Source organism: Trichosurus vulpecula, chromosome 4, assembly GCF_011100635.1.
Source record: "Trichosurus vulpecula isolate mTriVul1 chromosome 4, mTriVul1.pri, whole genome shotgun sequence".
Classification (NCBI taxonomy): domain Eukaryota; kingdom Metazoa; phylum Chordata; class Mammalia; order Diprotodontia; family Phalangeridae; genus Trichosurus; species Trichosurus vulpecula.
In genome coordinates this window covers 36,409,912-36,419,179 of record NC_050576.1, presented here as the reverse complement: position 1 = coordinate 36,419,179, position 9,268 = coordinate 36,409,912, and positions in this window count along the sequence as shown.

Sequence of the window (9,268 nt, the reverse complement as noted above, 5' to 3'; positions counted from 1 at the left end):
CATGAAAGAGAGAAATCATAATGGACTCACTAAGGTTAAACTGTTTACATTTCTATATGGGAAGTTGATTCATGTAACTCCTAAGAACTTTATCATTAGTAGGGCAGTTAAAAGGAGTTGTTTACATAGACAGAAGGCATGGGTGTGAGTCGATTATGTTGGAATGATCCCTCCCAAAAAAGTGAAGGGGTGAGAAAGAGGGATTCCCTGGGAAAAGGGGAAAAGGAAAGATAGAATGGGGAAAAATTTTTCTCATATTAAAAAGGCACCCAAGGAAGAGCTTTTACAGTGGTAGGGAAAATGGGGGAAGGAGGCAGGCAATGCTTGAACCTCACTCTTATCTAACTTGGTTCAAAGAGGGAAGAATATATATACACAGTCAGCTGTATATAGAAATATAACTCAGACATGGCTAGGGGGTGGAGCCAAGATGGTGGCTGGAAAGCAGGGACTTGCATGAGCTCCCCACCAGGTCCCTCCAAATGGCTCTGAACAAATTCTAGAACTGCAGAACCCACAAAATAGCAGAGGGAAGCAGGGATCCAGCCAAGGACAGCCTGGATGGTTGCTGGATGAGGTCTATCGCACACAGATTGGAAGGGAGCAGAGCCCAGTGTCAGTGGTGGCAGGACCAACCAGACCAGGAGCTGGGTGGAATCAGTGAGCTGTGGCAGTTACCAGACTTCTTAACCCACAAACACCAAAGACAACAGAGGAGGTTAGTGGGAAAAGCTGCGGGGGACAGAGTGAAAAGAGCTCAGTTTGGCCACCTCCCCGGGGGCAGCAGGGGTGGTGCAGCTATAGAACTACAGCTGGAGTTGCTTCCTGCCCCATGCCCACCTGGTGGGAGGAATTAAGTGGTGGACCAGAGCCTGCTTAAGATCTGAGTCAGGTCCAGCTTGGTGGTTCTTGGGGAAGGAAAAGTGCTGGGGTGGCAGAGCTGGCTGTATAGAAATAGCTCTGAAAACAATGGTGCACCCCCTCAAGCTCGGAACAAAGTACTCTTTATTCTACAAGCAGTCATACCCTGATGAAAAACTCAAGGGTCGAGTAAGTTGGCTGGGAACATGGCAAGGCAGCGAAAACGCACTCAGATTCAGTCTCAGACTTTGGAATCTTTCTTTGGTGACAAAGAAGACCAAAACATACAACCAGAAGAAGTCAACAAAGTCAAAGAGCCTACATCAAAAGCCTCCAAGAAAAACATGAACTGGTCTCAGCCCATGGAAGAGCTCAAAAAGGATTTGGAAAAGCAAGTTAGAAAAGTAGAGGAAAAATTGGGAAGAGAAATGAGAATGATGCAAGAAAACCACGAAAAACAAGTCAATGACTTGCTAAAGGAGACCCAAAAAAATACTGAAAAAAATATTGAAGAAAACAACATCTTAAAAAATAGACTAACTCATGTGTCAAAGGAGCTCCAAAAGCCAATGAGGAGAACAACGCCTTGAAAGACAGAATTACCCAAATGGAAAAGGAGGTCCAAAAGACCACTGAAGAAAATACTACCTTAAAAATTAGATTGAAGCAAGTAGAAGCTAGTGACTTTATGAGAAATCAAGATATTATAAAACAGAACCAAAGGAATGAAAAAGTGGAAGACAATGTCAAATATCTCATTGGAAAAACCACTGACCTGGAAAATAGATCCAGGAGAGATAATTTGAAAATTATTGGACTACCTGAAAGCCATGATCAAAAAAAGAGCCTAGATGTCATCTTTCATGAAATTATCAAGGAGAACTGCCCTGATATTATAGAGCCAGAGGGTAAAACAGAAATGGAAAGAATCTACAAATCACCTCCTGAAAAAGATCTCAAAAAGAAAACTCCTAGGAATATTGTTGCCAAATTCCAGAGCTCCCAGGTCAAGGAGAAAATACTGCAAGCAGCCAGAAAGAAACAACTTGAGTATTGTGGAAAAATAATCAGGATAACACAGGATCTAGCAGCTTCTACATTAAGGGATCGAAGGGCTTGGAATATGATATTCTGGAGGTCAATGGAGCTAGGATTAAAACCAAGAATCACCTACCCAGCAAAACTGAGTATCATGCTCCAAGGCAAAATATGGATTTTCAATAAGATAGAGGACTTTCAAGCTTTCTCAGTGAAAAGACCAAAGCTGAATAGAAAATTTGACTTTCCAACACAAGAATCAAGAGAAGCATGAAAAGGTAAACAAGAAAGAGAATTCATAAGGGACTTACTAAAGTTGAACTGTTTTGTTTACATTCCTACATGGAAAGATGATGTGTATGATTCATGAGACCTCAGTATTAGAGTAGCTGAAAGGAATATGCATATATATGTGTGTGTGTGTATGTATATACATATACATATGTGTATGTATATATGTAGGTGTATATGTATGTATATATATATATATATATATATATAGAGAGAGAGAGAGAGAGAGAGAGAGAGAGAGAGAGAGAGACAGAGGGCACAGGGTGAGTTGAATATGAAGGGATGATATCTAAAAAAAAAAAATCAAATTAAGGGATGAGAGAGGAATATATTGAGAGAGGGAGAAAGGGAGAGATAGAATGGGATAAATCATCTCGCATAAAAGTGGCAAGAAAAAGCAGCTCTGTAGGAAGGGAAGGGGGGCAGGTGAGGAGGAATGAGTAAATCTTGCTCTCATCAGATTTGACCTGAGGAGGGAATACCATACACACTCAATTGGGTATCTTACCCCGCAGGAAAGAAGGAGGAAAAAGACAAAAAAGGGGGTATGATAGAAGGGAGGCCAGATAGGGGGAGGAGGTAATCAAAAACAGACACTTCCCAAAAGGGACAGGGTCAAGGGAGAAAATTCAATAAAGGGGGATAGGTTAGGAAGGAGCAAAACAGAATTAGTCTTTCACAACATGAGTATTGTGGAAGGGTTTTACATAATGATACACATGTGGCCTATGTTGAATTGCTTGCCTTCTTAGGGAGGGTGGGTGGGGAGGGAAGAGGGGAGAGAATTTGGAACTCAATGTTTTAAAAACCGACGTTCAAAAACAAACAAAAAAAAGTTTTTGCATGCAACTAGGAAATAAGATACACAGGAAATGTGGCATAGAAATTTATCTTGCCCTACAAGAGAAGAAGGGAAAGGGGGATGGGAGGGGAGTGGGGTGACAGAAGGGAGGGCTGACTGGGGAACAGGGCAACCAGAATATATGCCATCTTGGAGTGGGCAGGAGGGTAGAAATGGGGAGAAAATTTGTAATTCAAACTCTTGTGAAAATCAATGCTGATGCCCTACAAGAAAGGAACGGAAAAGGGGATGGGAGGGGAGTGGGGTGACAGAAGGGATGGCTGAATGGGGAACAGGGCAACCAGAATATACGCCATCTTGGAGTGGGGGGGGAGGGTAGAAATGGGGAGAAAATTTGTAATTCAAACTCTTGTGAAAATCAATGCTGAAAACTAAATATGTTAAATAAATAAGTAAATTAAAAAAAGAAAAAGAAAAAAAAAAAGAAACACTCCCCATCACCAGTGCTTATGGCAAAGTCCTTAGAACATTGTTGGTACTTAATAAATGTTGTTAACTTATTTGAGATATTCATAGACAGGTGCATTGCTGCAAATATTATGCAAATAAAGTGACTAAAAGGTCAAAAAAAAAGAAAATCAATGCTGAAAGCTAAATATATTAAATTAATTAAATTAAAAATATCAGAAATAAAAAAGAAATATAACTTACTCAATAGGGAAATAGATAGGAGATAGGGAGGAGATAAGAGAAAGGCAGGGCAGATTAAGGGAGTCAGTGGTTAGGAGCAAATAGACTTTTGAGGAAGGACAGGATAAAAAGAAAGAAGATATCTGTGATGACTAAATTTGATAGACTTGGCTCTTTTTTTTCTTCTTTTTTCATTTTGTTTCTTCTTTCTCATGGTTCATTCCATTGGTTAATTCTTCTTTACAACTTGCCTATTGTGTAAATAAGTTTAATGTGAAGGTATATGTAGAACCTAGATCGGATTACATTCCCTCTTGGGGGGAGGAGAGAGGAGAGGGAGAGGGAGAAAATTTGGAACTCAAAAACTTGTGGAACTGAGTGTTGCAAACTAAAAATAAAAAATAAATTTAAAAAAAGAGAAAGAAAAAGAAGAAAACAGGATGGAGGGAAATACATAGTAATCATAAGTGTGAATGAAATGGAAGCACATAGCAGAATGGATTAGAAACTAGAATCCAACAATATGTTCTTTATAATAGATGCATTTGAAGCAAAAAGACAGACACAGAGTTAAAATAAAAGGCTGGAGCACAATTTAATATGCTTCAGCTGAAGTAAAAAAAAAAAATGGGGGTAGCATTCATGATCTCAGACAAAGCAAAACAAAAAACGAACCTAATTTTAAAAGATAATCAGGGAAACTACCTTTCACAGCCTTACTCCCATGCCTGACACTCTCCCTCTCCCCATCTCTGCCTCTGACCCGGCTTCCCTGGCTTCTTTCAAGTCTAAGCTAGAGTTTCATCTTCCACTAGAAATCTTTTCCAGTCCTTCTCTCTGAAATGATCTCCAGTTTATCAGCTATTTGCATGTGATGGTTTGCCTGTGGTCTCCCCCTTTAGACTGTGAGCTGCTTGAGGGCCGGGAGTGTTTTTTTTTTTGCCTTTCTTTGTATCCCCAAGGCTGAGCACACAGTTGAATCCATGCTTGTTAAATGACTTGACTTGACATCAGTGATTAACACGATCATTATCCAGCCGGTCACTAGCATCTCCAAGCTTGTAAAACAAGGATAATAATCCTAGTGATACCCAGCAGATATTGTGGGTCCCGAGTGTGAATGCATTTTGCATCTGCTGCTTTGCCTGGTCTCAGGATAAACTGATCACTTCTGATCTCACTATCACTGCTAACTCAAGCCTTGATTGACACCGCTCATCTCCTCTGATTGGAGGGCTGGAGGATGGAGGTCAGAAAAGTTAACTCTCAGGTCACTGCACTTACCATCTGCTGCTGTACATTGTTTCAGTTGCATAGAACAAGATGCCTCCGGTATTCCCCTCCCCCTCACCTTGCCTGCCTCCCAAGTGTGTGTTGTCTCCTCTTTTAGACTGAAAGTTCTTTGAGGGCGGATGCTACCTTCTTATTAATTGCATCCTCAGCACTTAGCACAGTGCCTCGCACAGAGGAGGTGCTTACTAAATATCTGTTGAATGGATTGGCTGAATGAGGAATTGTTTACCTTTTTCTTCAATGAGGCAGGTGGAATGAATTCTCTCTGACCACACCCATCTCTACCCATTAGAGGTCAAAACAGGTCATATCAGCTTCTTTAAAGGTCTTTTCTCCCCTTCCATTCTCATCTGGGAGGAGACAGGGTGGAGACAACCTCAAAGCCCTTTGTGCAAACAGACCAGTCTGCTTGGAGAAAATAACATTACCTTCTAAGTGTCCTAGTACCAAATACAGATTAAAAATCAAATTCATCAAGCTCAGAGGCCCTAGAAACCTCTAGATTACCAAACCTGAAGGGTAGTTTCTCATCTAATTGAATTTCATGGAATCAATTATCTTGTTGTTCAGGCATGTCCAACTCTTTGTGACCCCGTTTGGGGTTTTCTTGGCAAAGATCCTGGAGTCGTTTGCCATTTTCTTCTCCAGCTCATTTTACAGATGGGGAGCTGAGGCAAACAGGGTTAAGTGACTTGCCCTGGATCACACAGCTAGGAAGTGTCTGAGCCTGAATTTGAACCCAGGAAAAGGAGTCTTCCTGACTTCAGGCCCAGCACCCTATCCATTGTACCACCTAGCTGCCCCCTTATTCCCATGTAGCTCTCTAGAAATATTTAACAAAGCCTTGCCCCTTCCCCAGCCACTCCCTACCTTGGAGAAAGCTCCTATTTCTAGTCCTGTGATAGATCTAGGAGCTCTCACAGTCTTTAGCAATTTAAGCCTCCAGGCAAAGTAAACAGTCCAAGCCTTGCCACAGTGACTGTTACATTTATGTTTGTTGTGGGGAACCATGTAAGATAATGGCTGTAATGCACCATATAAATGTAAGTTGTTATTAGTAGCAGAATAATAATTTGATATGAGAGAATGTACCGCATAGGAAGTATGAAAAGAGAGGAATTAGCAATGGGGCAGATAGAGATAGCTAGGAGATTTGGGATCTCCAACTCTTCTACAAAATAGCCATATTGAGTCAAGTTGACCAGCATTGTTAAGCTCTTACTATGTTCTAGGTACAATGCTAAGTGCCGGAGATACTAAGAAAGGCAAAAGACAGTCCCTGCTCTTAAGAAGTACATAGTGTAATGGAGGGGACAACATGTAAAGATCTATGTACAAACAGGATATATACAGGGTAAATTGGAGATAGATAATCAACATAAAGAAAGTACTAGCTTTGGTGGGAATTAGGAAGGGCTTCTCGTCGACAGGGAGATTTTAGCTGGGACTTGAAGGAAGCCAGAAAAGCCAAGAGCTAGAGATGAGGAAGGAGAGCATTCCAGGTATAGTGGACAGCCAGTGAAAATCCCTGGAGTCTGAAGATGGACTGGCTGTCTTACCTAATAAGAGCAAGGAGGCTGTGTTACTGGATAGCTGAGTACATGGGAAAGTAAGGTGTAAGAAGCCTGGAAAGGTAGGAGAGGGCTAGGTTTTGAAGGACTTTGAATGCCAAACAGACGAGTTTATATTTTATCCTGGGAACCACTGGTGTTTGTTGAATAGAGGAGGTGACATGTTCAGATCTGTGATTTAGGAAGATTAATTTGACACCTGAGTGGAAGGTGGATTGCAGTGGAAGAGACGACACAAGAGAGTCCAATCTGAAGCTTATTGAAGTAGCCTAAGAATGAGATAATCATCACCTGCACCAGAGTGGTTGAGCAACTAGGTGGTGCAGTGCATAGAGCGCTGGACCTGGAGTCAGGAGGACTCCTCTTCCTGAGTTCAAGTCTGACCTCAGACACTTCCTAGCTGTGTGACCCTGGGCAAGTCACTTAAGCCTGTTTGTTTCAGTTCCTTATCTGTAAAATGAGCTGGAAAAGGAAATAGCAGCCCAGTCCAGTGTCTCTGCCAAGAAAACTCCAAATGGACTGATGGAGAGTCAGACATGACTGAACAACAACAACAGAGTGGTGGCAGTGAAAAAACAGCAGGACTTAAAATTTATTCCGTGTGTGATCTTGGGAAATGTGTTTAAAGCCTCTGGACCTCAGCATCCTTATCTGTAAAGTAAGAAGTTCAGACAAGATGCTCTCTGAGTTCCCTTGCATTGCTCAACTTCTGTGAGTCTATTAGGCACATAAGATGAAAATTTGATTTGTTTTTTTTGTTGAGCTGCTTTTTACCCTGGTAGCTCCAACTGATTCATCTTCCACAGGAAATAGAAAATTACCCAGACTGCCCAACTCTAATAACAATTACTTCCTGATGAAACTGGAGAAAATTAAAACGGGCATTTCTTCTTTGTCCAACAGCCTTTGCCATACTAAATCAAGTTATCACAGCCCTTAAGTGATTAATTTCAGGCTGCTTCTATTTTCAACATTCCAGATTTTGAACCCTAGGTCCTGAGGTAGCAAGAATACTGAAGAACTTCATGAGTCATTTTTTCATCCAAAGAACTGAAATAAAATTAAACCCAATTGTTTGAGCGTTGCTGGTTGTTACTGGATTTTGAGAACAGGAGCTTCTTAATTTTAGCTCTGGGAGGGACATTAGCAAGCTAGTCCAAACTGCATTTTGCCAGCAAAGAAGGTGAAGTTGGGAGAGATTAAACTTGCCCGAGGTTATTGACCCAGTCAGTGGCAAATCCAGGACTGCAAACTTAATTCCCAGTTCAATGCCTACAATTGGAAAGTTTTAGTTTCTTTCATTTTAAGTTTATGTATTTATTTTTAGTTTCCAACATTTGAAAACTTTTTGTTTCGAAACAAAATATCACAGCTGCTTCTGCCATCTGAGATGAGCTGAAGGCGGTTTTCCTGGGCTCTTGGAAAGCTAGAGAGGTAGACAGATCTGTGTACCAGTAGGGTGTCAGAAGGTGTGGGCCCCTGTCTCTTCTCTGCCCCTGGTGAAGTGTGGGATGTTGGATAAAGATCTTCATCAGGGGGAGGTGTCAATTTCCTCACTAGTCAAATTAAGAGGCTCACTGTCCTTCAAATTGGTTATGAGGATTTTGGTTAAAAGGCCCATAGATGCACAACTGTTCATAGCAGCATTATTTGTGACATCAAACACTTGGGAATAAAATATGTGCCCAATGGAATACTATTATGGCACAAGGAGTGCTGGATATGAAGAACTCAGAGAAACTTGGGAAAGCTTGCGTGAAGTAATGCAGAATGAATACAGGATAAACAAAAGAGCAATGTATACCATGACTGTAACAATGTAAATGCCGACGGGGAGAGGCAAACCAACTCTAGTCAAACATGTTCAATGGGAACGCCATACGGATAAAGTTTTCACGTTAAGTTAAGCTGCTTTTGGTTAATAATTAACATTGTGGACCCAAAGAAGGGATATGAGAAAACACCTCCCCCTACCCCTTTCTGAAGGTGGGGGTCCATAGGTGTGGAACATTACATATTGTCCAACTTTTTTGGTGAATCAGTTTTGCTGATGTTTTTCCCCTCTTCTTTCCTTTTTTTTCTTTTAAAAAAAATTATTTGTTATAGGGATGGTTCCCTGGGAGGGGAGAGAGAGAGAGAGAGAAGAAAATAGGGATAAATTTAGGAGGTATAAAAACAAAAGATATCCATACAATTTATTTCCAAAAATTGATAAGAAAATTATTTTCTCAGGGAATAAACTTTTTTCATTCATTGATATCTTTTGCTTTTGAATCACCTTCATTTCCAAACATATCATCCCTTCCCCTTCCCACAGAACCATTCTTCATAACAAAAACAAGTAAAAAAATCATTCAGTAAAACACATTAACCAAGACTGACATATGCTGAATACCATATCCATAGTCTCCTCCCACCCCCACTTCTTCAAAGAAAGGAGGGAGATGCATCATCATAGCTCTTTTTTGGGGTCAAGCTTACTCATTATAATTTTATAATGTTCAATTTTTATTTTTCATTGTTCTTTACATTTGTCATTTTGCACATTGTTTTCCTGGTTCTGCTCACTTTCCTTTCTGTCAGTTCATACATGTCTTCCCATGTTTCTCTGCGTCGTTCATAGACATCATTTCCTACAGGGCAGTATCATTCCATTCCATTTAGTTACTACCATATATTTAGCCCTAGGAATTGTACTTTGTAAAAAGCTTTAGGTGTTTGT